The 27,911-nt window shown below is 46.6% G+C and overlaps 2 pseudogenes; one reads left to right on the top strand and one right to left on the bottom strand.

The window, feature by feature from the left end:
- Window positions 1-1,779: 1,779 nt before the first annotated feature.
- On the bottom strand, window positions 1,780-21,957 carry LOC114785901 (protein kinase C beta type-like; annotated as a pseudogene).
- Window positions 21,958-23,385: 1,428 nt separating this feature from the next.
- Window positions 23,386-27,634, top strand: LOC114785494 (zinc finger protein 658B-like; annotated as a pseudogene).
- Window positions 27,635-27,911: the final 277 nt, after the last annotated feature.

Genomic DNA, 27,911 nt, shown 5'->3' with positions numbered 1-27,911 from the left:
CAGGTCGGTAGGTATGTAGGTAGGTAGTTAGGCAGGCAGGTAAAAAGGTAGGTAGTTAGGCAGGTAAGAAGGCAGGTCGGTAGGTAGGTAGTTAGGCAGGTATAAAGGTAGGTAGTTAGGCAGGTAAGAAGGCAGATCGGTAGGTAGGTAGGTAGGCAGGCAGGTAAAAAGGTAGGTAGTTAGGCAGGTAGTTAGGCAGGTAAGAAGGAAGGTAGGTAGTTAGGCAGGCAGGTAAAAAGGTAGGTAGTTAAGAAGGCAGGCAGGTAAGAAGGCAGGTCGGTAGGCAGTTAGGCAGGTAAAAAGTCATGTCGGTAGGTAGGTAGGTAGTTAGGCAGGTAAGAAGGCAGGTCGGTAGGCAGGTTGGTAGGTAGGTAGGTAGTTAGGCAGGTAAGAATGCAGGTCGGTAGGCAGGTTGGTAGGTAGGTAGGTAGTTAGGCAGGCAGGTAAAAAGGTAGGTAGTTAGGCAGGTAAGAAGGCAGGTCGGTAGGCAGTTAGGTAGTTAGGCAGGTAGTTAGGCAGGTAAAAAGTCAGGTCTGTAGGTAGGTAGTTAGGGTGGTAGTAGTCTAGTGGGTAACACACTCGCCTATGAACCAGAACACCCGGGTTCAAATCCCACTTACTACCATCGTGTCCCTGAGCATGACACTTAACCCTAAGTTGCTCCAGGGGGACTGTCCCCTGTAACTACTGATTGTAAGTCGCTCTGGATAAGGGCGTCTGGTAAATGCTGTAAATGTAAATGTGGTTAGTTAGGCAGGTAGTCAGGCAGGCAGGTAAAAAGGTAATTAGGTAGGTAGTCAGGCAGGCAAGTCGGTAGGTAGTTAGGCAGGCAGGTAAAAAGGTAGGTATTTAGGTAGTTAGGCAGGTATAAAGGCAGGTCGGTAGGTAGGTAGGTAGTTAGGCAGGCAGGGAGGCAGGTAAACGGTAGGTAGGTAGGTAGGTAGTTAGGCAGGTAGTCAGGCATGCAGGTCAGTAGGTAGGTAGGTAGTTAGGCAGGTAGTCAGGCAGGCAGGTTGGTAGGTAGGTAGGTAGTTAGGCAGGCAGGTAAAAAGGTAGGTAGTTAGGTAGTCAGGCAGGCAGGTAAGAAGGGAGGTCGATAGGCAGGTAGGCAGGTAAAAAGTCATGTAGGTAGGTAGGTAGTTAGGCAGGTAGTCAGGCAGGCAGGTAGTTAGGCCGGTCGGTAGGCAGTTAGGCAGGTAGTCAGGCAGGCAGGTCGGTAGGTAGTTAGGCAGGCAGGTTGGTAGGCAGTTAGGCAGGTAGTCAGGCAGGTAAAAAGTCATGTCGGTAGGTAGGTAGGTGTTTTGTTGTGATGTCTGTTGTCTATATTTGTTTATGCTCCCAGCCGTCTATAACAGTCTCGTTTATTCATTTCATTTTCCGTCTTGCTTATTATGCCCCAGTCAATGGCCAGTAAAGGCTTCATCAGTGTGTGTCACTCACTCTCACTCACACATAGACTGACCCATTAAACGTCCCACTCAATGGCCTGTAATGGCTTGATCGGAGTGTCTCACTCACTCGCACCCTCTCCCACACACTGCAGATAAGTAGTGAGTATAAAGAGTACAGACTGACCTATTAAAAGTTCCACTCAATGGCCTCATCAGTGTGTGCATGTGTGTGTGTGTGTGAGATTCATTAAAAGCCCATCCATGTCCTCTGTGATGGTGACATAGTAGTGGCACCACCTCTGCTGTGAGGTCATCACAACTGGCATGAAAGTATGAATGGAAAAGAAGAATGAAGGACTGAAGGTATAAGAAGAGAGGAGGGGTCGGGTCAGGTCATCAACATCATGATCGACAACATTGTCATCATCACCATCAACACAGTTGAACACAACAGAGATAAGGACAGAATATTCTTCAGTCCTATAAACACTGACGCATCATGAACCCTCATCCTCAGGTCGGATGGGCGCTTCGCACCCGTGACGTCAAGCTTAAAGCCCTGATTGGTCCCTGGGAGCAGAGAGTTGAGAGTTCACTGCCGGGACCGGTTACTTGGCATCCTGCGCATGGAATTGTGGATTAACGTAAGAGAAGCCCTGAAACTCTGCTTGGTCGAGGTTTGAGATGACTTCCTGGTCAGGAGGAGTGAGGATGGGAGGATGGCGGGTGAAAAAGCGGTCAAAGTTCTCCGCGCTGCGCCCACACTGCGGGAGAGAGAGAAGACGGCTGCAGCACACAAATCAAAGCAATAATAACAACACGACTGGGCCACGCGCGAGCCCGGCGCTGCTCCGCCTCCTCCGCCGGGGGCGGGGCCACGGAGCAGCTCTGAGGGCAGGCGTGTGGAGATTAGTGCTGAGCAATATGACTAAAATCCCACCTATCACAGACCCTGTTAAAATGGACCAATAAAAACGAATGTGGGCGTGTCCTGGTTGTAAATTTCAGTTTGTGTGGTTCAACATATATGATTTATTGTCAATAGAGCCAAATGTTACGTTAAATGTGTATATATAGTCATATTGCACAGCTCTAATTGTGATGACGCTGATCATATGAAGCTGTTCAGTTATTAAACGTGGATACTGAATACGTTACAAAATGAACATTTTCAAATGATCACATGTTGGCCTAGTCCTCGGCATAGCCACAAATTATGAAAAAAGTAAAAGCTCAATCATAAGAGTTGTCTTATGATTTGTATTAATGAGTATATATCATGGAATAAAACATAAAAAAACACACAAACAGAATATGAAATGCATCCCACGATGCACCACACGCAGGAGGTGGGGGCTGAACCCGTCGTTTTTCCACCAGCGGACACTTTCACTTTTGAAAGATTGATTCTCCACTAATTTGGGGGCGTGGCCTGCAGTTTCTGTTATCGAGCTGCTAATGCAGACAGCCAAGATCATGTCTGTGTCCTCCTGCGATGCGGCAGGGACTCGCAGGAACCGGGGTCCGGACGAACTCCAACTTTTACAGCATGAAGCTGAGCACAGCAGGGCGGAAACTCCGCCCACACCGCAAGACAGCTCGTCATTGGTGGATTTTCCCATTTATGAGGCAAATGCAGGTCATTCACGCGCCACAGTGACACACCTTCTCGTCGAAGCTCATTAACACAGATTTAGTGCCACTACTGATATTTAATATTCAGCTTTAATGCTGACATGGGGACACAGATGTCGGTCACACTCACAGCTTTGGGTTTGAATGGCGGCTGCACTTCCTTGTTCTGCAGCTTGTCCCAGTCCATGTAGCGGAAGAAGGCGTGTTCCTTAATGTCCCTCTCGCCCTCCGGCCCGCAGCCCAGACGCTTGCCTGGGTGCTTCGTCATCAGCTGCCGTACAGAAGAGAGAGACTGTCACCTCTGGACATAGACTCATCTTCCTGCTTTCTACACCCACTTCAGATGGACACACCTTCCAGCAACGATAAACATGGAGAAGGCTGACAAGGCCGTTCTTATTTATGGGTTTATTAAGAAAATGTATTATTTGGAACTCGTATATCCTCTCTGACATGCTCCATCATTTCTTCTTATACTTCCTCCATTCAATTCATTTACATTTACAGCATTTACCAGACGTCTTTATCCAGATCTTACAGTCAGTAGTTACAGGGACAGTCCCCCCCTGGACACACTCAGGGTTAAGTGTCTTGCTCAGGGACACGATGGTAGTAAGTGGGGTTTGAACCTGGGTCTTCTGGTTCATAGGCGAGTGTGTTACCCACTAGGCCACTAGCACCCATCACATAAGATAATAAGAGGAAACCCCACAAAAGAAAATCTGAACATTTGCATCCACGTTCATAAGCTTTCTGAAAACCGGCAGAAAAACGGACGAAACGAACCAGACCAAATTCTCTCCATATCCATCTGACCATAAACGTGCATTATTAAACCAGCCTGGGGGTCAGTGGCAGCAATATGATCAATTAGGGTCAGTGGTGGCCTAGCGGTTAAGGAATCAGCTCCGGAATCACAAGGTTGCCAAATCCTGATCTGCCAAGATGCCACTGATGTGTGTGTGTGTGTGTGTGTGTATACGAAACTCACTCCCTTGCAGATGGACACGGCCTCCTTGGACATGGATTTAGGGTATGAAACATGATGCTCCATTATGGACTGGAAGAGCTCATCTTCATCTTCACCATCGAACGGAGGCTGAGAGGGAAAGTGAGAGGATGGAGGACGGAGAACAGAACAAGCATGAAAACGTGGATTTGGAGCGGAGGTCCACATGATTTCATCATTATTCCATGGGTTCAGTTCATATTCATAACACCCACCTGACCAGCCAGCATCTCATAAAGCAGAACACCGAACGCCCACCAGTCCACTGACTTCCCATACGGCTGATAAGCTATGATCTGTACCAGAGAGACAGTTTTGATACACACACACAGAGAATGCTGGGAACACTGCTGACCAAAACGACGAAGATCTGAGCTATATTGCGTGGTTTTGAAGAACCGTGTGGATTAGCTGTGCAGAAGAAGATATGGAGATGATGGTGTGTTGTGTGATCTTTAGGATCCGTGTGGATTGGGTGTGCAGAAGGAGATATGGAGATGATGGTGTGTTGTATGATCTTTAGGATCCGTGTGGATTGGGTGTGCAGAAGGAGATATGGAGATGATTGTGTGTTGTGTGATCTTTAGGAACTGTGTGGATTGGCTGTGCAGAAGGAGATATGGAGATGATGGTGTGTTGTATGATCTTTAGGATCCGTGTGTATTGGGTGTGCAGAAGGAGATATGGAGATGATGGAGAGTTGTATGATCTTTAGGATCCGTGTGGAATGGGTGTGCAGAAGGAGATATGGAGATGATTGTGTGTTGTGTGATCTTTAGGAACTGTGTGGATTGGCTGTGCAGAAGGAGATATGGAGATGATGGAGAGTTGTATGATCTTTAGGATCCGTGTGGATTGGCTGTGCAGAAGGAGATATGGAGATGATGGTGTGTTGTGTGATCTATAGGATCCGTGTGGATTTTCCAGATTGGTTTTCATAGGAATTCAGAAGGATTTGGTCTCTTCAACATGCAGATATCCTGCAAGCAGTCACTTCCTGTTTTGGTTGATTGCAGGTCATAAAGTATAGACACACACCCACCTCCGGGGCAATGTAGTCAGGTGTTCCGCAGAAGGTTTTGGTGGTGACTCCATCAACCATGTTCTCTTTACACATCCCAAAATCTGTGATCTTAATGTGGCCTTCAGCGTCCAGCATCACATTATCCAGTTTCAGGTCCCTGTACACACGCAGAGAACGTTCATGAAAAACACACATCGTTTTACTACAGATATGAAATCGTGAAAACACACCTGTAGACGATGCCCTTAGCGTGAAGGAAGAACAGACCGACGGCAATCTCAGCTGCGTAGAATCTGCAAAGGAGGCCGTGAATTTTTATTTTATTTTATTCGTCCTTTGAATAAAATCTGTGGCCTCATCAATAAAGAATAACAACATGACATTCTTCAGGTCCTCAGACAGACGGCTCTAACCGTTGTGTCAGATGACATGTTTAACAGATGTGTCACCTCCATACTCATTTTAGTCTTATTTCAGTCAGAATTGTCCATTTTAGTCTAGTTTTAGTCCCGGCCGTCTGCTCACCACCGCAACCCATTTTGAAATCGAATTAACGCCGCGGATGCGTGCTGAAAAAGTGACTTCACCGTCGCTGTAAGTCACGGCAACTTCTTTTACCCCGACCACACGTCTTTATTACACTTCTGCTGAAGGTTTGTCCTCGTTTGCTGACCAGAAACCCCACCAACGTGCCGAGCCCACCACACCAGCCGCAAGCGCCCCACCTTCTTTACATGGTTGAATGTGTTGACAACAAAATCACACAAAAATGATCGATGGAAATCAAATTTATCAACCCACTGAGGTCTGGATTTGGAGTGGAAAAACACTACAGGCTCAGAAGTGTGTGTTGGCCTGAACGTGCCTGTATGACCTCCCTACAACGCCTGGTCATGCTCCTGATGAGGTGGCGGATGGTCTCCTGAGGGTTCTCCTCCCAGACCTGGACTAAAGCATCCGCCAACGGTCATGCTACCTCTGTGCAGCCCCCAAAGAAATCCCACCGACACCATTAATGAACCACTGCCAATCTAGTCATGCTGGAGGATGTTGCAGGCAGCAGAACGTTCTCCGCCGTGTCTCCAGACTGTACATGTGCTCAGTGTGAACCTGCTTTTATCTATGAAGAGCACAGGGCGGCAGTAATTAATCAGCCAAACGTGCTGCAAGGTGTTGGGCTGTAACCCCCACCTGTGGACGTCGGGCCCTCAAACCACCCTCATGGAGTCTGTTTCTGACCGGCTGAGCAGACACATGCACATTTGGGGCCTGCTGGAGGTCATTTTGCAGGACTCTGGCAGGTAGATAGTGGTCCTGCTGTTGGACTATTGGTCTCCTACCACCTCCTTCACGTCTCCTGATGTACTGGCACTGACAGCAAACCCTCTTGCCACAGCTCGCATTGATGTTCCATCCTGGATGAGCTGCACTACCTGGGCCACTTGTGTGGGTTCTAGACTCTGTCTCAGGCTACCAGTAGAGTGGAAACACCACCAGCCTTCAAAAGTGACCAAAACATCAGCCAGAAAGCACAGGAAGTGAGAAGTGGTCTGTGGTCCCCACCTGCAGGACCGCGCCTTTATTGGGGACGTCCTGCTAATTGCCTATAATGTCCACCTGTTGTCTTTTCCATTTGCACGACAGCATGTAAAATTGGTTGTCAGAGTTGCTTCCAAAGTGGACAGTCTGAATTGACAGAAGTACGATTGTCTTGGAGTTACATCATGTTGTCTAAGGGTTCCCTTCATCTTTTTGAGAAGTGTATTTTGTTATAGTCTGAATCAGTCTGTCTGGCCCGCTCCCTCCTGGTTTCTGATTGGCTCGTTGGCTTGTGGGCCTGTTGTTGCTCTGAGCTAGTTTCAGGTCACTGGGTGAACAGCCCCGTTATGTGTGTTTTTACTCACACGGCATGTGGCTCCTTGAACTTCCCCACTTGTTGTATTTGGTACATGAGGTCTCCACCATTGATGTACTCCATTACAAAATATAGGCGATCCTACACACACAGAGACACAAAGAATATCTCAATTATATTTACAGTTGAAGTGTGTTTGTCATTGTGAGACACTGCAGCACAGCACACGGTGACATGGTGAGGGTGGTAGTAGCCTAGCGGGTAAAACACTCGCCTACGAACCAGAAGACCCAGGTTCAAACCCCACTTACTACCACCGTGTCCCTGAGCAGGACACTTAACCCTGAGTGTCTCCAGGGGGGGACTGTCCCTGTAACTACTGATTGTCTGGATAAGGGCGTCTGGTAAATGCTGGAAATGTAAATGAAACGTGTCCTCTGTATTTAACCGTCACCCTTGGTGAGCAGTGGGACCATGACAGGCGCCCGGGGAGCAGAGTGTGGGGATCATCAAAGGGACCTCAGTGGCACCTTGCGTATCGGGATTCAAACCCACAACTTTAAGATTACAGGTCCACTTCCTTACACACAGTGTGTGTGTGTGTATGTATGTGTGTATATGTAAAATGTGTGTGTGAGTGTGTATGTGTGTGTGTGTGTGTGTGTGTGTGTATGTATGTGTGTATATGTAGAATGTGTGTGTGAGTGTGTGTGTGTACCATGGTCTGGAAGCAGGAGTGCAGTTGTGTGAGAAACGGCGGTTTCCCGGACAGGGCCAGGACCCTCTTCTCCACCATGGTACATTCCACATCATCGTCCTGGATCACCACGTCCTTCTTCAGGATCTTGACGGCGTAGAGTTCATCTGACGCCTTCCGCTCAGCCAGCATCACCTGCGCAGAGCAGGGGCATACAGAGAGGTCTGCAGGAGAAGGTCTGCAGTGTGGAACCCGCAAGAACTCGGAACCTCAGTAGAGGGCGGGGCTAAATCTCACTATACATACATCACATACTGCAAGTGTCTCATACTTCAAGTGATTGTGTGTGTGTGTGTGTGTGTGTGTGTTACCTTTCCAAAGCTGCCTTTGCCCAGCACCATGATGAAGTTGAAGTCAGAGAGCTTCATGCGGTCCTGGTTGCCGTTGTTGTCGTATTTGGAGATGTCATTAGATGAGGAACTGTCCATGTTCTTTGTTCCTGGGCCAATCTTGGCTTTCTGTGAACGGGGCAAAAAACACAAACATCAGCCACACCCACATATATCACCATGATCGACACGATTCGGGCGTGGTCAATAATCCAGACTAAAACAACACATGCAGGTAAACATGTGACTTTTTCTTAAAGCTCCCGTATTATAGAAGTTCTACGTCGTGAGATGATTGAACATTAATATGAGTTCCTCAGCCTGTCTATGGTCCTGCAGTGGCTAGAAATGGCGGTCGGTGTAAAGAGTGTTTTGGCCATTCGGATTTGGGATTTGTCCCGCCTCTCTCCTCCTCATTAGCATTTAAAGGTTCAGGCGGTGAAACCACGAGACTTCAGATGCAGAATTAGTGGACCAACAAGACCGACGTAGAAGCAAAAAATACATCATAACAGAGGACCTTTAAAATAGTTCAGCCATATAAGGAAGGTTGTGAAATCGCACTGTTTGCTACGTCAGAGTAAACTGGTGCTGGTGGGGAATGGGCGGAGCTGCTCTGACCTCCAGCTTCTGTCGCAGCTCCTCGTTGCCATCCTGACCGTCTGGATGAACTGGAACGTTGAAGTATTCTCCTTCTTCCTGGCTCAGCAGTTTATACCTGAAACACGCGCACTAACCTTCAAGCTGCGTGCACCATGGTTTCGTATTTTCCCCACGCCGTAGATTATTTCCACGAGCATTGAAAGTGAGGATAGTGGGCGTGGTCACTCACCAGCTGTTCACGCCCTGCTTCTGCAGCTCGGAGATGCCAAAGGACAGCGAGCCCATGAAATCATTCCTGCTGGTGAGGTCCCAGTCCCACACCTCCACCGACAGGCGCCGGGTCCTTATCCGCCTCACGCAGCACGCTGCACACATACCACACACACACACACACACCACACACACACACACACACACACACACAGAAAATGTGTTCTACAGAGGCAACTGCCAACCAGCTGCAGGATGGTACGGAGTGCTGATCTCTACTAAGGTGGACGGTGTGAGTGTGTGTGTCTGTGTGTGTGTGTGTTTGATACACACAAGGTGAATGTTTCGTTCCAGCTGGGGTTCAGGGAGCACTTGATGGTCTTGGTCTTCTGTTTGCTCTCGCTCTTGGGGTCCGGGATGAGCTTCAGCTTCACATACGGATCTGAGAGACCGTTGGGGTCCATCGGCACCAGATTACGAGCTTCCTTAACTACATGTACACACACACACACACACACACACAGAAGAGAGACACTAAATAAAGGGACTAATTAGAGCGATGGATCCTGATGGCCAGTGTTCAATAACAGTGTGTGTGTGTGTGTTTGCTCAGTGAGATGTAGGCCAATCATTTGATGATTGATCTTATAACGTTTCCAAGGGAGGCTTGTCATGCACACACACACACACACACAAACTAGCATGACAGAGTCATTCTCACACATATAACACACGATGTCTGGTGGAGATTTAATGATGTAAGTCAGATATAAGGAGTTCCGGTCCATCAGGTTCCACCACTGCAGTTGCCAAAAATCCAATAACATCGATAACAAGCATCATAGTGACAATCACTACAAGCATAACCGCAGCCAGCAATGTAACACGGAAACACAAGGATCAAATAACTGCAGCAAGCATAACAACAAAAGGACCAACAGCAAACACATCAAGAAACAAGGAGAGTAACAAACATGTAACAACATCAACCAACAAAAAAATAACAAAACAGCAACAACGTAACATCAACCAACAAATAAACAAAACAGTCAAATGAAACAGTAACAACATAACATTGACCAACAAGAACACAAACAAAACAGAAAGAAACAATGCAACAACATCAACCAACAAAAAAACTAAACATTAACAACTTTTGAACAACATCAAGCATTGACAAACAAAAAAACAAAACAGTAACAACATACACTAACAATAACAACAATTACCAACACTTAACAACACTGACCAAAAAAAAGAAAAACAGTAACAATGTAACATCGACGACCAAAAAAAAACAGTAACATTGACCACAACGTAACATAAACCACTAAAAACCAACACAGCAGTAACAATGTAACATCGACCATAAAAAAACAGTAAAGAAACAATGCAACCTATCAACCAACAAAAAACAAAACAGTAACAACTTTGAACAACATCAAGCATTGACCAACAAAAAAAATGAAACAGTAACAATGCAACATCTGCAAAGAAAAAAACAAACAAACAGTAACAACTTACACTAACAACACAACAATGCCCAACACTTAACAACACTGACCAACAAAAAGAACAAAACAGTAACAATGTAAGATTGACAAACAAAAACAGACAAAACAGTAATAAACATCATAACAACATTGTTACTGTTTATTTTTTTTTGTTGGTCAATGTAAAAAACATAGACAAACAAAAACAGAACAGTCACAACCTAACATCAACCACTACAAACCATCAAAACAGTAATAACGTAACAACATCAACTAACAAAAGCACTAAACAGAAACAACATAACAAACAAAACAGAAACAACTTTAAACAAAAATAAAACAAAACAGTAACAAACAACGTAACAGCATCAACCAGAAAAACGTCACAACATAACATTGACCAAAAGAAAAACAAAGAAGAACAGGCAAATAAAACAGAAAGAACATAACATCAACCAACAAAAACAAACAAAACAGCCACAATGTAATAACATCAACCAACAAAAAAAATTAAACAGCAACAGACAGGAACACATTTTCACCATCAGTAGTGATAACAAACGTATAATAATGTGTGTGTGTGTGTGTGTGTGTGTGAGTGTGTGTGTGTAACTCACCAGCTCACCTGTGTAAGTGAGAGAGAGAGAGATATATATGTATAGGTGTGTGTTTGTGTGTAACTCACCAGTAACTCTGAGTGTGTCGTTACTGATCTCCGCACTGATGTACAAACGGCCCCTCCTCTCAGTGTGATCTGTACCACACAGACTCGGCACGTTGGCCACACAGCGCTTATGGATGTTCATCATGCAGTCTGTTCATACACACACACACAGACACACACACGCACACAGACACAATTGTCATTTGTATCATGCAGAAGCACTCATCATATTGTACATGAGGACATTATTTGGTGTCGTACAGCTAGTGTGTGACTGGTGTGTGACACAACTGTATGAATTACAGATGGAAACTTTGGCTCCTCCCATTGCATAACATGTAATTGGGGGGCAGGGCAAAAGCTATGTTCAGAGAGAGAAGAGGGCGGAGCCAACAAGAACATCTGAATTGATCACTGCACCCACCACCACAAGAGGTCAGGATTTCACTACAGGATCATGCTGAGCCTACTGGAGGTGTGTGTGTGTGTGTGTGTGTGTGTACATACGGTCACATTTCATCCCTTGGTGAATGAGGCCATAGAGCAGAGAGCCGCAGTGGTCACAGAAGGTGGGGCTGGAGTAGGTGTGGACCTTAAACTTGTGTTTACTGCGAGGGTCCTGCAATATAAACACACATTTACATTTACGCCATTTACCAGACGCCCGTATCCAGAGCGCCTTACAGTCAGTGGGGACAGACAGGGACGGTCCCCCTGGAGACACTCAGGGTTAAGTGTCTTGCTGAGGGACACGATGGTAGTAAGTGGGGTTTGAACCTGGGACTTTGTGTGAGTGTGTTAACCGCTATGCTATTACCACACACGCATATATATCATTTCCTGTTAATAAAGGACGCTCTTTAATACTCCACCCCTTGAGGGTGCGATGGAGGCGGAGTCAGAAGACATCACTTTGTATGAAGTTTTGTAAACAGACTCGTTTTTTTTGGAGAATTTGGAGGGTCTTCGCTGTGAGAACGTCCATCTGTTCTGACCTCCTGCTCCACAGTTTAGAAAGTATTTGAAGAACGTGTAGATCATGTGTAGATCATGTGTAGATCATGTGTAGATCATGTGTAGAGCCGGACCGGCAGGGGCGTCGGCCTTCACATGCTGCCCCGCCTTCATCCTTCAGACCGCCACGTCATTGCAGGACAAAATTAGATAAAAACATTCAACATGAGGCTGCAGTTTTGCCTGATTTGCATATTCAGATGCATCTTCCCACCATTCATCTATTTAAAAACTGTCTTTCAGTTAACATTTTACACGTATTTATTCATAACTGCACGAATTATGAACTGAAATAAATAGCGACAGAATGAACGATTCTGTAAGGGGTGATGAGGGGTGAATATACGAAATGAAAACTGGGCATCCACGCAACCCCCCAGCGATGCATTCTGGGATTTTATTCATACTCAGCTCAGATAAGTCACATGATCAGACCGGCGGCTTGCGGACTTCATATGACTTCAGCTGACCAGAGCGCCACGACTCCGCTGAGCTCAGCACAACTCGCCACTGTGTGTCACTGTGTGTGTAAAGCCAATGATCAGCAGACCGACTGTCTCCTGTTCACAGAGAAACGTGCGTGTGTGTGTGTGTGTGCGTGTGTGTGCGTGTGTATGTGTGTGAGTGTCTCGGGCAGATGGCTGAGTTATGAGTAATCATCACTGTGTGTGTGTTTATGTAGAATGAAGCCTGTAAATGGTGGTTAATGGTGTTGACTGTACAATGTAGGTATGTGTGCGTGTATGTGTGCGTGTATGTGTGTGTGTGTGTGTGTGTGTGTGTGTGTGATGGAGGGAGTGTGTAGCATGTGTGACTATGTCAGGACCTTATCAGTTACCACTGAGCAAATATTTACCCTGCATCTTCAGCACCGTGTGTGTGTTCTTGTGGACATGTGCATATTTGTGGGCTGTGTGTGTGTGTGTGTGTGTGTGTGTTTCTGCTGATTCTGAGCTACATGTTGTTGAGAAACAGGGGAAGTGAGTTTCATCAGAGGGAACTTTCAGAGGAACTGGTCTCTCTCTCTCTGTGTGTGTGTGTGTGTGTGTGTGTGTGTGTGTGTGTGTCTGTTGTGATTGGATTATGAAACGAGTCTGTTGGTCTCGGCGTGCATCATTGTCACCATCTGTGTTCCACGTGTGACACTGTCACCAGTTCTATGAATTTGTGCGTCTCATTAAAAGGCCTCGTTCTATTTGTGAGGCCGCTGGTCCACGTTCTCCAGGACGAGGAGGAACGAGAACCCTCACGCGTCATTCTGACTGTCACGTGGGGACCCAAGACGTTGAAAACGAGAGCCGGGGACACCGGGACTGTCCTCGTTGCTGCCCCAGAGGATCAGGTTCAAATCCCGAGTGGTCACGGTGCCACTGAGGTCCCCTTGAACAAAGTTCTGTCCCCACGCGCTTGCACTAGGGTGGTGGTTAAAATCAGAGGACCCGTACGGTCTGTCCCCCTGCGCTGTTCAATTATAGCTCTGGTTCCTAATCAATCATCCAGGATCTGATCTACAGACCCAACCATCATGGACCCACGACTGGATCAAAAAGGGCGGGTCCGATACCACTGGCATGCTTCTGATTGGTGGAAACTAATGATGGCACTTCCTGTACAAATTACAGGAGCACCGCTGTGGAGCAGAACCTGATCAGAGGAGAACTTCTCAACTTCTTCAAGGTTTTATCTGTGTGCAGAAGGGTCAAGTGCAGGGCCTGTCCAGTGAGACGTACTGTGCGTGATTACGGGCGTCCTCAGTGCTGGTCAGACCCTGAGCTACGAGGGGTCAGGGGTCAGGGTCAGGGGTCAGGTGTGTGTCTGAGATGAAAGAAAGGCAAGAAACTCACGTCTGAAAGCGGGTCCCTTGTCAGCGCCAGGGCAGGAGAAGGTGACAAACTCATGACAGGCGTTTATGTACCACAAAGCAGCAGACTGCAGAAACGCAAAAAACACACACACACACACACACACACACAATTTATTTATTCCGGAGAACCATCCAGCTCAATAATTTACTACATCATCAAATATTGAGCGAGCGAGTCAACTGAAAAGCAACTGGTACAACTTGTAACACCGAACACACACAGACACACACATACACACACACACTCAATACACACAACCACACCACTACACACACACACACTCTCATACACACGCATACACACAGACACACTCATACACCACCTCATACTCATACACACTCATACACACACACTCACATACACACACAACCACACAGACACACTCATACACACACAACACACACACACACACTCATACACACACATACACACAACCAGACACACAACCACACCACCACACACACCCAGACATACAACCACACCACCACACACACACACACACACCACACACCACATACACACACTCATACACACACACACTCATACACACTCATACACACACACATACACAACCACACCACAAACAGACATACAAACAGACATAGAACCACACACTGAACCACACCCCAAAACATAAACAACAACACACAACACCAAGATACAACCAGACAACACACACACCACACCACCCAGACAACAACAGAACCAAACCACACACACACCCAGACAGACAACCACCACAACCCACAACACAAGCCACACACACACAACATACAACCACACTACCACACACACACACAGATATACAACCACACCACCACACCCACAACTACACCACCACACACACACCCAGATATACAACCACACCCACAACCACACCACCACACACACACCCAAACATACAACCACACCACCACACCCACAACTACACCACCACACACACCCAGATATACAAACACACCCACAACCACACCACCACACACACACACCCAAACATACAACCACACCACCACACACACCCAGATATACAACCACACATCCACACACCCAGATATACAACCACACCACCACACACACACCTAGACACACAACCACGCCCACACCCAGACACACAACCCCACCACCACACACACCCAGACACACAACCACACCACCACACACACACCCAGACATACAACCAGACACCCGAACCACACACACCACACACACACACAGACATACAACCACACATCAACACACACGCTCAGACATACAACCACACCACCACACACACACCCAGACATACAACCACACCACACACACACCCAGACATACAACTAGACATAAAAACAACACACACAGCCACACAACCACACAACCACACCACCCAGACATACAACCAGACCCACCCACACAAACACCACACCACACACACACACACACCCAGACCACACAACCACACATATCCACATATACATTTCGCTCTTTAGCAGGTGAAGATATGCCAAATGTTGTGGAACAGGATCTGCATGTGTGTTATGCATGCTACATGCTATGTAGTTGTACACAGTAGCTGCTATTTACACAACAGGACACGAAAGAGAGACAGGTGGAAAAGAAGAGAGAGAGAAAGACAGAAAAGACAGAGAGAGAGAGAGGGGAACAGAGAGGGGGGAGAGGAGAGAGGTGTGGAGTGACAGAAGGAGCTTGTGGAGGACGGGGACTGGTGGCAGAATCTTTTTTTCTTCTCTTCTCTCCTCTGACAGCCCTGCAGAGAAACACAGATCTAGGCTCTGTTGCTAAGCAACCAGGATAACCCTGAGGGTGAAATCTGATTGGATGGGTGCATATCTGACAGGTTTATGTGTGAAATAAGCTCATGCTTGTGAAGTTAACAACACACACAGACACACCACAGAAAGTGAAGTGTACAGTTGGGAAGTGGGAATGTGACAAATCCACCCGACTGCCAGGAGAAAGAAACCAGAGCAACAGTGAAGTGGAGGATTATTTCCCTACACAACACACATTCAAAAATAGCACAAAATCACAAGCAGCATGCTTATACCAGGCACTGGTGGCCTAGTGAACTAGAAATCGGAGGGTTCTGGGTTCAAATCTGGAACAGACAAGGTGACACTGAGGTCCCCTTGATGAAGGTACCATCCCCACACACTGCTCCCTGGGCACCTGTCATGGTGCCCACTGCTCACCGAGGGTTTAAATACAGAGGACACGGTGTTTCACAATGACAACACCCATCCCTTCACTTTCAGTGTGTCTCAATGGGCTTAACAACCACTACAGATCAACCCAATGAGACTAAGGCCCTCTCTGGACACAAGAAACAACTTGCTAGAGAGAAAAATGTAATAGACCTTGGGAGTAAGGAGTAAATCAGAGGAGGACCCGCTTCCAGGGTAGCAGTGTTACCGTTAACACTGGCTTAACAAGACTTGTGAGTATAGCAAGTCCATTATTTCATAAGACAGTAATACATTGTGTCTAGACTTTTTTTTTTATAGGGACAGCAGAGGTGATGCAGGCAGGAGCACAGAGTATATAGGGGAACTTTCATTTCATTTACATTGTACTGACCGCACTCGCTAAAGAAGACCACCTGGGGATTAGGACGTAAATGGCGTCCATATTCTGAATATCATGGAAGTAGAGCCTTCATTAACTATAGGAAGGCTCTTAGCGCAGTTCGATCAATGTATCTCTGCTCTTTACTAGACGAGAATATAAATAATCTCAAATTCCTGTTTAATAATGTAGCCTAATAACCAGGAATAAGACAGACACAGATACTACAGGAGTGCAGAATTATTAGGCAAATGAGTATTTTTTCCACATCATCCTCTTCATGCATGTTGTCTTACTCCAAGCTGTATAGGCTCGAAAGCCTACTACCAATTAAGCATATTAGGTGATGTGCATCTCTGTAATGAGAAGGGGTGTGGTCTAATGACATCAACACCCTATATCAGGTGTGTATAATTATTAGGCAACTTCCTTTCCTTTAGCAAAATGGGTCAAAAGAAGGATTGACAGGCTCAGAAAAGTCAAAAATAGTGAGATATCTTGCAGAGGGATGCACCACTCTTAAAATTGCAAAGCTTCTGAAGCGTGATCATCGAACAATCAAGCGTTTCATTCAAATAGTCAACAGGGTCGCAAGAAGCATGTGGAAAAACCAAGGCGCAAAATAACTGCCCATGAACTGAGAAAAGTCAAGCGTGCAGCTGCCAAGATGCCACTTGCCACCAGTTTGGCCATATTTCAGAGCTGCAACCTCACCTGGAGTGCCCAAAAGCACAAGGTGTGCAATACTCAGAGACATGGCCAAGGTAAGAAAAGGCTGAAAGACGACCACCACTGGATAAGACACACAAGCTGAAATGTCAAGACTGGACCAAGAAATATCTCAAGACTGATTTTTCTAAGGTTTTATGGATGATGATGAAATGAGAGTGAGTCTTGATGGGCCAGATGGATGGGCCCGTGGCTGGATTGGTAAAGGGCAGAGAGCTCCAGTCCGACTCAGACGCCAGCAAGGTGGAGGTGGAGTACTGGTTTGGGCTGGTATCATCAAAGATGAGCTTGTGGGGCCTTTTCGGGTTGAGGATGGAGTCAAGCTCAACTCCCAGTCCTACTGCCAGTTTCTGGAAGACACCTTCTTCAAGCAGTGGTACAGGAAGAAGTCTGCATCCTTCAAGAAAAACATGATTTTCATGCAGGACAATGCTCCATCACACGCGTCCAAGTACTCCACAGCGTGGCTGGCAAGAAAGGGTGTAAAAGAAGAAAAACTAATGACATGTCCTCCTTGTTCACCTGATCTGAACCCCATTGAGAACCTGTGGTCCATCATCAAATTTACAAGGAGGGAAAACAGTACACCTCTCTGAACAGTGTCTGGGAGGCTGTGGTTGCTGCTGCACGCAATGTTGATGGTGAACAGATCAAAACACTGACAGAATCCATGGATGGCAGGCTTTTGAGTGTCCTTGCAAAGAAAGGTGGCTATATTGGTCGCTGATTTGTTTTGTTTTGCTTTTGAATGTCAGAAATGTATATTTGTGAATGTGTGGAGATGTTATATTGGTTTCACTGGTAAAAATAAATAATTGAAATGGGTATATATTTGTTTTTTGTTAAGTTGCCTAATAATTATGCACAGTAATAGTCACCTGCACACACAGATATCCCCCTAAAATAAACTAAAAACTACTTCCAAAAACGTTCAGATTTTATATTAATGAGTTTTTTGGGTTCATTGAGAACATGGTTGTTGTTCAATAATAAAATTATTCCTCAAAAATACAACTTGCCACTCCCTGTATCACTCAATATCATCATAGCAGCGACGAATAGAACAAACAGAGATCAGATTAAAAGAATAACAAACAGCTCAGCGTTAATATTACAGTCAACATTAGTATGGAAAATAATCTGTCCATTGCAGACCACCGATTAAAGAATGCAGCCTCTTAAAAGAGCATAAATTAATCAAACTAATCATCGTCAAATCAATGCACTTGCACATTAGATCCGCTTCCTACAAGTTTCCTTAAAAAAGTAGCACCCAATGTTATAAATCTGTCATGATCCGGTCCGGCAGGGGTTACTCCGGGCCGGAGTTTCTCGTGCAATGTTTCCTGATCGTGTTCACCTGTGTATGAGTGTATAAAGCTCTCCTGTCCGTGCCTGTTCACCACCGGGTCATTGTTTGGTGATGTTCCCCTTGTCTTGTCAGTTATATATTAAACCCCTGTCTTGTGACGTCGTGCGTATGCATCCTCCTTCCTCGCCATGTCCAGCCATCATGACAGAATGGCCCAACCAAATTTGGCCGCAGCCGACGCCGCCCCGCTGAGATCCAAGGAGCCGTGGTTTGCCAGGAGGACGCCGCCAGCCCCCTTCTCCCTGGCCAAAGTTGGCTTCATACCATGTTTTTATCAATTCCTCAAGCGTGACAAACTCTCGGCGGCCTACGGAAGCTTCCGTGGGGTTGAGAAGATCTGTCATGTTGTCCATGTTTCCCCTGGCGATTCCAGAGGTTGTGCCAAATTCATGTGGCACGACCGTGACGACCTACGAATGCTACCGTAGGTCCGAGGAGACCCGTCACACAATTCAGCTGCTCCCGCCGATTACTGAGACGAGGAGAGCAGGGAAAGCCAGAGACTGACGGAGTGACGGGCACCTGCATACATGGCAGGTCCCCCATGGATGAGCCGTGCTTTGGCCCGGGCCTGAAGCTGCCAGTGCAGGACACTTGTCCTTATGGACTTCTTCACCCCTCTTTCATGGACCGTTTAGTGTGAGGGGGAGGTAATGTCATGATCCAGTTACTCCGGGTCCAGAGTTCAGACTGAAGATTCATGTTGTCTTGTGCAATGTTCCCTGATCCTGGTCACCTTTTGTATAATTATTGAGTGTATAAAGCTATCCTGTTCGTGTCTGTTTGACTCCCCGAGATTGGCCAACATTCCCCGCATTAGACCCCTGATAAAAAACCTGATCTTGATCTCGCTGCTTGTCCTGCTTGACCTGAGTGCAGCTTTTGACACTATCGATCACGCTGTTATTCTTGCCAGGTTAGAGAATGTTGTTGGGATTAAGGGAACAGCCCTTGTATGGTTCAGCCCTTGTATGATGACCGATCGGTATCAGTTTGTGGACACCAAAACTGTGGAGTTTGGTGTTCCACAAGGTTCTGTCCTAGGTCCGTTACTTTTCCTTATACATGTTACCTTTAGGTAACGTCATTTGCAGACTTGGTATTAGCTTTCATTGCTACGCTGACGACACAGCTGTATCTGTCAGCAATGCCAGATCAGAGGCAGCAGCTGAACAATATAGAGAATTGTCTGAAGGACATTAGACAGTGGAGATTAGACCAACTTTCTCCTGTTAAACCCTGATAATTCAAATTCACTTTTTATTTGTCACATACACAGTCATACACGGTATGATATGCAGTGAAATGCATTAAAGACAGAAGCTCTTGTACTTGGGCCTCAGACATAAGCTGGCTGACTACATCATAACTCTGGATAGACTTTCTATCTCACCAAGTACTGAAGTAAAGGATCTAGGTGTCCTCATCGATGCAGATCTCTCATTCGATTCTCACTAATGTCACTAGAGCAGCATTCTTTCACCTTAGAAATGTTGCGAAAATAAGAAACTTCAGCTCAATGCATGATGCAGAAAAGTTGGTCCATGCGTTTATTACATCAAGGTTAGATTACTGCAATGCATTACTGTCTGGATGTTCTAGTAGGTGCATGAGGAAACTCCAGCTAGTGCAGAATACTGCAGCCAGAGTTCTAACTAGAACCAGGAAATTTGACCACATCACCCCAGTCTTACAATCACTGCACTGGTTAGCCATCAAATTTAGGATTGACCTATAAAGCTCTAAATGGTCTCGCCCCACAGTACCTGAGTGAACTTTTGGTTCTTTACGACCCGCCACGCCCCTCCGATCAATGGGTGCGGGGTCACTACTGGTACCAAAGGTGCAGAAGGTCACAGCTGGGAGCAGATCCTTCTCCTATAGAGCTCCGCAGTTGTGGACGGCTTGCCTGTCAGTGTCTGGGACTCAGACACAGTCTCAGTGTTTAAATCTAAACTGAAAACACATCTGTTTTCTCTGGTGTTCTGTCAAAGTCCCAGACACAGCGTCAATTATTAAGTCCACTTTATCACTCAGTCCCCCTGTTAGACAGAGACATTAAATTCACCCTAGTTAGAGTACCGGGCCACTGTAGCCCCAATATACCACCATAACTACATATTTCAGTACCAGGCGTACGATGCCACCGTCTGCCGCTGCTTCTGTTTGTCTCTCCGAGACACAGAATCAAGCCTGCAGACCACCTCCAGAGTCCAATGAAGAGACCACCAGATGATCCTGGTTCCCTGGCAATGAACTGTAACAAGACGACTTAGCATGAAACTAACCAGAAGGTCACCGCAGCCACCACCAACGTAACAACTAGAGCTTCAGGGATCTTCAATTGGACCAGTAGCATCATAATGGACACGTAATCTAGACCATGACACTGGACTAAAACCTACTCTGCCCTGTCCAGCACCTCCAAACATGGACAGATGCTCTTTACTTTGGACTTGTCCACCTCTACAACTGTTTTTCTCTTACTGGACAAATCATCACCAGCCCGGCACTGACACCATTTGCAGGCTCACTCTACCCTGGAAGGGGGTCCCTCTCTCTATCACTCCTTCCCAAAGTTTCTTCCCACCTTTTTCTCTCCACACACCACACATTTGCCTGTGAAATGAAGGGGTAAAAATAGTCGTACATCTCAAACTGAAACCAGCACACAACCACACACACAGGGGAACATTATGACTGTGTGGTTATATTTCCATTCAGAAAGTGACACACACACACACACACACACACACACACACACACACACACACGAACTGGTGTCTCCGTCTCTCGCTCAAACACATGAGTGAATATTTGACACGCTGAGATTTCAGACAAGGTGACCAGGTTCCACACCCAGACCTGCTGAGCCCGGTGGAGCCGTAAGTAAACACACACAAGCAGAGACGCGAGCCAAGAAACAGACATGAACACGACACAACGAGGAGAGGAGAGGAGAGGAGAGGAGAGGAGAGGAGAGGAGAGGAGAGGAGAGGAGAGAAGAGAAGAGAAGAGAAGAGAAGAGAAGAGAAGAGATCAGGCCTGTTCCCGACCAATCAGAGCTGCTGTAGTGCTGCATGATAAAAACACGCCAACATGGTCCTACATCTCTCTCTCTCTCTCTCTCTGTCTCTCTGTCCCCTCACCTTGACACTGGAAGCCCTGCTTGCCGAAGCCCCTGTGGACAGAAACAGAGGGCGGACGTGAGGTGACATTGCTGTGACGTGAGGGCGGCTGCGGTGGAATGCGGTGGTCTGATGGTGGGCGTCCTCACCAGATGAAGTCGGTGCAGTGGCTGCAGAAGGTGGGCTGCTTGAAGAACCGAGCGATGAACTTGTGGTTCTTCACCTCGTGCACGTTCTTCTGGCGCAGCGCGCCCTGCCGCGCGAAGCCGCGCAGGTTCTCCTCCCCGCCGGCGCCCGCGTCGTTCATGTTCCTGCGGGTTTTCTCTCTCTCTCTCTCCTCTCTCTCTCACTCCCCCTCTCTCGCTCTCTCCCTCCCTCTCTCCGAGCGCGCTCCCGCGTCCCAGGACGCCCGCCCCTCCTCACTGCGGCAGGGGCGGGGCCGCGGATCTCGACGTTCACGTTTCATTTATTCACGCCGAGGCTGCAGCGCCACCCGGTGGTTGCGGGTCAGCCTGCGAATATTACACATTAATAGCAACCAGGCTTATTTTAAATCTATATGTACAGTGTTTTGGACCATAGTTTATGAGATTTTGTAAGAATTATGTTGTTTTTTTATTTGAAAACAATAAAAAAAAAAGATATATTCAATGCCCTTGGCCTCTGAACACGATAGGTCAGGCTAGATTGAAGAAATTTTTAATGCATTTTAGTTTACAGCATTTTTCATACCTTCTTTGCACAGTATAATACCAAAATTGAATCTATTTTATTAGATGGATCCAAGAATTCAGTACCTATTTAATAGCAAGCATTTTATTTCCTTGCATGGACTAAGAAATAACACATAATAAGACAGTTGACGCATGTACAGCCTTGAGCTGCTATTCCCTGGTTTGGACATCCACTGGATACAGTTGGCATCACCCGTGCTGCATTTTGGGTAACTGACTTGTTGCCATGAGGATCCCGATGCTGCACTGGACACGGTTATTATTCTCCGTCCTGACACCTCCGTCGTCTCCATCTGTGCTGCTGTATAAAGTAGGTCAAAAACTGAGTTGTTCCTCAAACCTGCTCCTGGAGACCCACTTACAACCAGTAGTTACAGAAGCTCCACCAGCGAGCACCAACGGTGGAGTTTCCTGACCCCAACCCTGCTACCATCTTCTTCCTGCACTTGCAGAATATAATGGATCTTGGTGAGGAGATAGATAACCTACAGGCCAAAAAACCTTGCTGGTTTGGGTAGAGTGTATTAAATGATTATTGGATGTCTTAATTACCAAAGGTATTGAGGTGGGGCAGTTAAGGAAGCAGCCCCGTATTCAGAAGGTCGTCTGTCATGGTGCCCACTGTCACCAAGGGTGATGGTTAAATACAGAGGACACGTTTCACCGTGACACAGTGTGCTGTGCTGTGTCTCACAGTGACAATCACTTCGCTTTCACTGTCACTTTCACTTATTATATACAATACAATTATTTCACAGCAGAGAATTACTGTCTTACTATTTTGATATGCATGCATTGTTTAATTTTTCTTTTATTACCATTACTAGAAATTAATACAAAGTAACCAATAACTCGTCATAATCTATTTAAGGTAAACGTTGTTATTTTATTTTATTTCAGAAAACCCAGTTTCTAACTATCTGAATGTGGCATGACTGGCCACTACCAATATGGCGGAATTCTAGCAACCCACGCGCGCTCGGTCGCTCTTTCGTCACTTCCGGTGGAGGTTCCGGTCTGTTTCAGTAGGCGCTGTAGCTACTGCTGCAGTTTCAGCTGTTTCTGGTGCTTCTGCTACTGCTTCGTCTTCGTCCTGCCGCTGCAGTTTTAGAAAGAGTCTGGTACGATGAACCCTGGTGAGTTTGGTTCCTCTTCATGTTGTGTTGTTTCCAGTCGGAGGGCATCTGGACTGAAAACGGAAGAAGTCAGAGATTTTGTTAACATAGAAGGCAAACTAAAAATATAAAGATAAATATAGGTCAATAGAAGAACACACAAGCACTTATTGACATCTTCTAAAATGTAAAAAAAAAACATGCTTTTACAGTAACGGCAGTAGGGGGCGAAGTAAATAAAAATTCTCTTCATTAGAAGCAGACCTTAACTGGAGACTACGTTAACTGGTGACTAATTTAACCGGAGATCACGTTAACCGGAGGCCACGTTAACTGGTTACTAATTTAACCGGAGACCACATTAACTGGAGACCAATTTAACTGGTGACTAATTTAACTGGAGGCCACGTTAACTGTTTACTAATTTAACCAGAGATCACGTTAACTGGAGGCCACGTTAACTGGTTACTAATTTAACCGGAGGCCACATTAACTGGAGACCACATTAACTGGTGACTAATTTAACTGGTGACTAATTTAACTGGTGACTACGTTAACTGTTTACTAATTTAACCGGAGGCCACGTTAACCGGAGGCCACGTTAACCGGAGGCCACGTTAACCGGAGGCCACGTTAACTGGAGACCACATTAACTGCTGACTAATTTAACTGGTGACTACGTTAACTGTTTACTAATTTAACCGGAGACCACGTTAACTGGAGGCCACGTTAACTGGTTACTACATTAACCAGAGGCCACGTTAACCGGAGGCCACGTTAACTGTTTACTAATGTAACTGGTGACTACGTTAACTGTTTACTCATTTAAATGGAAACCACGTTAACTGGAGGCCACGTTAACTGGTTACTAATTTAACCAGAGGCCACGTTAACCGGAGGCCACGTTAACTGGTTACTAATTTAACCGGAGACTACGTTAACTGTTTACTAATTTAAATGAAACCACGTTAACTGGAGACTAGAAATCTTGTTTTTTAAATATGCTTCCTGACTGGGGCTAGTAAACTAGGATGGAAGTCGCCTGGCGGTTTAGACACTCGACTCTGAGTCGTAGGTTCGAACCCCACTTACTACCATGGTGTCCCTGAGCTGAACCCAGAGTGTCCCCAGGGGGACTGTTCCTGTCACTACTGGATAAGGGCGTCTGGTAAATGCTGTAAGTGTAAACTAATACACTATAGACACTATTTAAAAAGCATCACGCCACAGACTGGTCAACAAGGAATCGAGCAAACCCGGCTCTGTTCTACTGGGACATGCTCATGTTATTTCCTTCCATGTTAGAGGTTTACCTGTTAACCTGATTTCAGACACCATCACACGAATGAGCTGGGAAACTGAAAAACTGTGAAGTTAGTAGCACAATGAACCACTGGAGGACTTGATTTATATTCAGGACTTTTGTTTATGAAACTATATATAAAGCACACGGTGACACGGTGAAATGTGTCTTCTGTATTTAACCGTCACCCTTGGTGAGCAGTGGGCACCATGATAGGCGCCCGGGGAGCAGTGTGTGGGGACGGGACCTTCATCAAGGGGGACCTCAGTGGCACCTTGGTGGGATTCGAACCGGCAACCTTCAGATTCCGAAATCAGTTAAGAAACAGTTATTCGACAGTTCTGTTACTACATAATAACTCATAAGTAAGAAGGAATGACAGATTTTTGAAATGTAGTAGTAAGTTCCAGATAAATGAAAAATCTAGTGAAGTACTGTAGTGAATTACATTTACACCATTCAGCTCCCAGAACTGATCAGTTTCTATCCCGTCATGTACACACAATATATCTGGATAGATTTATTTCACTGTTGTGTTACACACGTTACAATATGCAGATTAGTTATTTTTACAAGGGACGCCCCTACATATCAGCTGGCAATATTAACTTCTAATCACAAAAATGGCCAATATCTTCTCTGCTGCCAAGCCCCTGCGCTGCTAATGAATATCACTTTAAGTGTTTGTTATGTTTGTACTCATTAACACTTTATGACTCATTTATTGTTTAACTTTTTTTTTTTATTGTGTGTTTGAATGAATTCTGTACAAGTTCTTTTAATAAAAATGGCTCATATGAAGCTTGCCCACATTGACATTGGTGGTGTTGAGATCAAGAACTAAAACTCCACTTTTTCCTCAGGTATTCCAGGCTTTTATCTGCTGACGTTAGGAGACCAGAGAAGTATCAGTGGAGGAAGAGCTGGATGACATTCTGCAGGAAAGTGGTGTTCCAGCCCTGTTACAGACAACAAATGTAGCTCCACCAGCGCATGAACAGGTCTTGTTCTAAAGGAATTATAACAGACCTGACCTCAAAAGCACTACAGCACCTACACCAGAAGATACAAGTGACAAACCCTTCAAGCGTGCAGCGTGCTGGTTTAGTTTGACCTCTTCGCTGCTTAAGCAGTATCGAGTATCTCAAGACAAAGGGACCGACCCAGGACAGGGTGCCCCTGTCTTCTCGCAAGCGCGTCACCTTATAAAACATGACACACACTGGAGAAAAATTGTACCCGTGTGCAGAATGTGGAAAGAACTTCTCAAGCGACTCAAGCCTGAGAGCCCATAACAGGACGCATACTGGAGAAAAGCCCTACACGTGTGAACAGTGTGGCAAGGGTTTTGCCGAGAGAGGAAACCTGAAAAGCCACCAGAGGACTCACACAGGAGAGAAGCCATACAAGTGTGTGGAGTGTGAGAAGAGTTTCGCGCAGTCGTCAAAGCTCAAGATACACCAGAGGACACACACCGGAGAGAAGCCGTACCAGTGTGAACAGTGTGGAGCTAGTTTCTCATGCGTGGAGTATCTCAAAAGCCACCACAGGAGACATACTGGAGAGAAGCCGTACCAGTGTGTGGAGTGCGGGAAGACGTTTTCGCACGTGTCCAACCTGAAAACTCACCAGAGGATTCATACTGGAGAGAAGCTGTACCAGTGTGTGGAGTGCGGGATGAGTTTCCTCAACATAGCAGGTTTCAGAAGACACCACAGGACCCATACTGGAGAAAAGCCCTACAAGTGTGAGCAGTGCGGAAAGTGTTTTTCTGAAACGGACAACCTCAGAAGCCACCAGAGAAGACACACTGGAGAGAAGCCGTACCAGTGTGCACAATGTGGAAAGAGCTTCTCACAGTCGTCAAACCTTAAAACGCACCAGAGGACACACAACGGAGAGAAGCCGTACCAGTGTGAACAGTGTGGGAAGAGCTTCTCCCAGTCGTCCAGCCTCAAAACTCACATGAGGACCCACACTGGAGAAAGCCCCACCACTGTACAATGTGGGAAGAGGTTCTCTAGCACGGCCAAACTCAGAAAGCACTTGATGGTCCATACCGGAGAGAAGCCCCATCACTGTACGGAATGCGGGAAGAGGTTTGCTTGTTCAACCAAGCTCAAAAACCACCTGATGATCCATACTGGAGAGAAGCCCCACCACTGCACGGAATGTGGGAAGAGGTTTTCACAAGCAGCGTACCTGAAGATCCACATGAGGTCCCACACCGGGGAGAAGCCGTACCAGTGTGGAGACTGCGGGATGAGGTTTTCACAGCCGTCCAGCCTCAGGACTCACCAGATGGTCCATTCTGAAGAAAAGCTGCACCACTGTACAGAATGCGGGATGAGGTTTTCTAATGCGGCAAAGTTTAAAAGTCACCTGATGATCCATACCGGAGAGAAGCCCCACCACTGCACGGAATGCGGGATGAGGTTTTCCAACAGAGCGAAGCTCAAAATTCACCAAATAATCCATTCTGGAGAGAAGCCCCACCCGCTGTGCCGACTGCGGGAAGAGGTTTTCACTGGCGGCGTACCTGAAGATCCACAGGAGGATCCACACCGGGGAGAAGCCGTACCAGTGTGGACAGTGCGGGAAGAGGTTTTCACAGCAGTCCAGCCTGAAGACCCACCAGCGCACCCACACCGGGCAGAAGCCCTTCATCTGCACGGTTGCTACAAAGGCTTCGTGGCGCATTCCAACCTCACCATACATCAGAGGCTGCACACTGGAGAGAGACCTCACGCCTGCTCCGGTGTGGCGAGGGCTTCGTCAGTGCCGCACGTCTCCGCGTGCACGAAGTCGCACACACTGGCGAGAAGCCCTACCAGTGTGAGGAGTGTGGGAGGACCTATTCGCGAGCTGCACACCTTAGAAGGCACCAGAGGAGACACACTGGAGAGAAGCCCCATCACTGTGTGGAGTGTGGGAAGAGATTTTCGGTACTAGACCTCCTGAAAAGCCACCAGAGGACCCATACGGGAGAGAAACCGTACCGGTGTGTAGAGTGCGGGACCAGTTTTGCACAAGCAGCAAACCTCAAGTCGCACGAGAGGACCCACACCGGAGAAAAACCGTCGCTGCGTACAGTGCGGGAGGGCTTCTCGCAATCG

The sequence above is a fragment of the Denticeps clupeoides genome, chromosome 3, assembly GCF_900700375.1.
Source record: "Denticeps clupeoides chromosome 3, fDenClu1.1, whole genome shotgun sequence".
In the NCBI taxonomy this organism is placed as follows: domain Eukaryota; kingdom Metazoa; phylum Chordata; class Actinopteri; order Clupeiformes; family Denticipitidae; genus Denticeps; species Denticeps clupeoides.
Note: the sequence above shows the minus strand (reverse complement) of the source record. Positions and strands in the feature narration are given on the sequence as shown.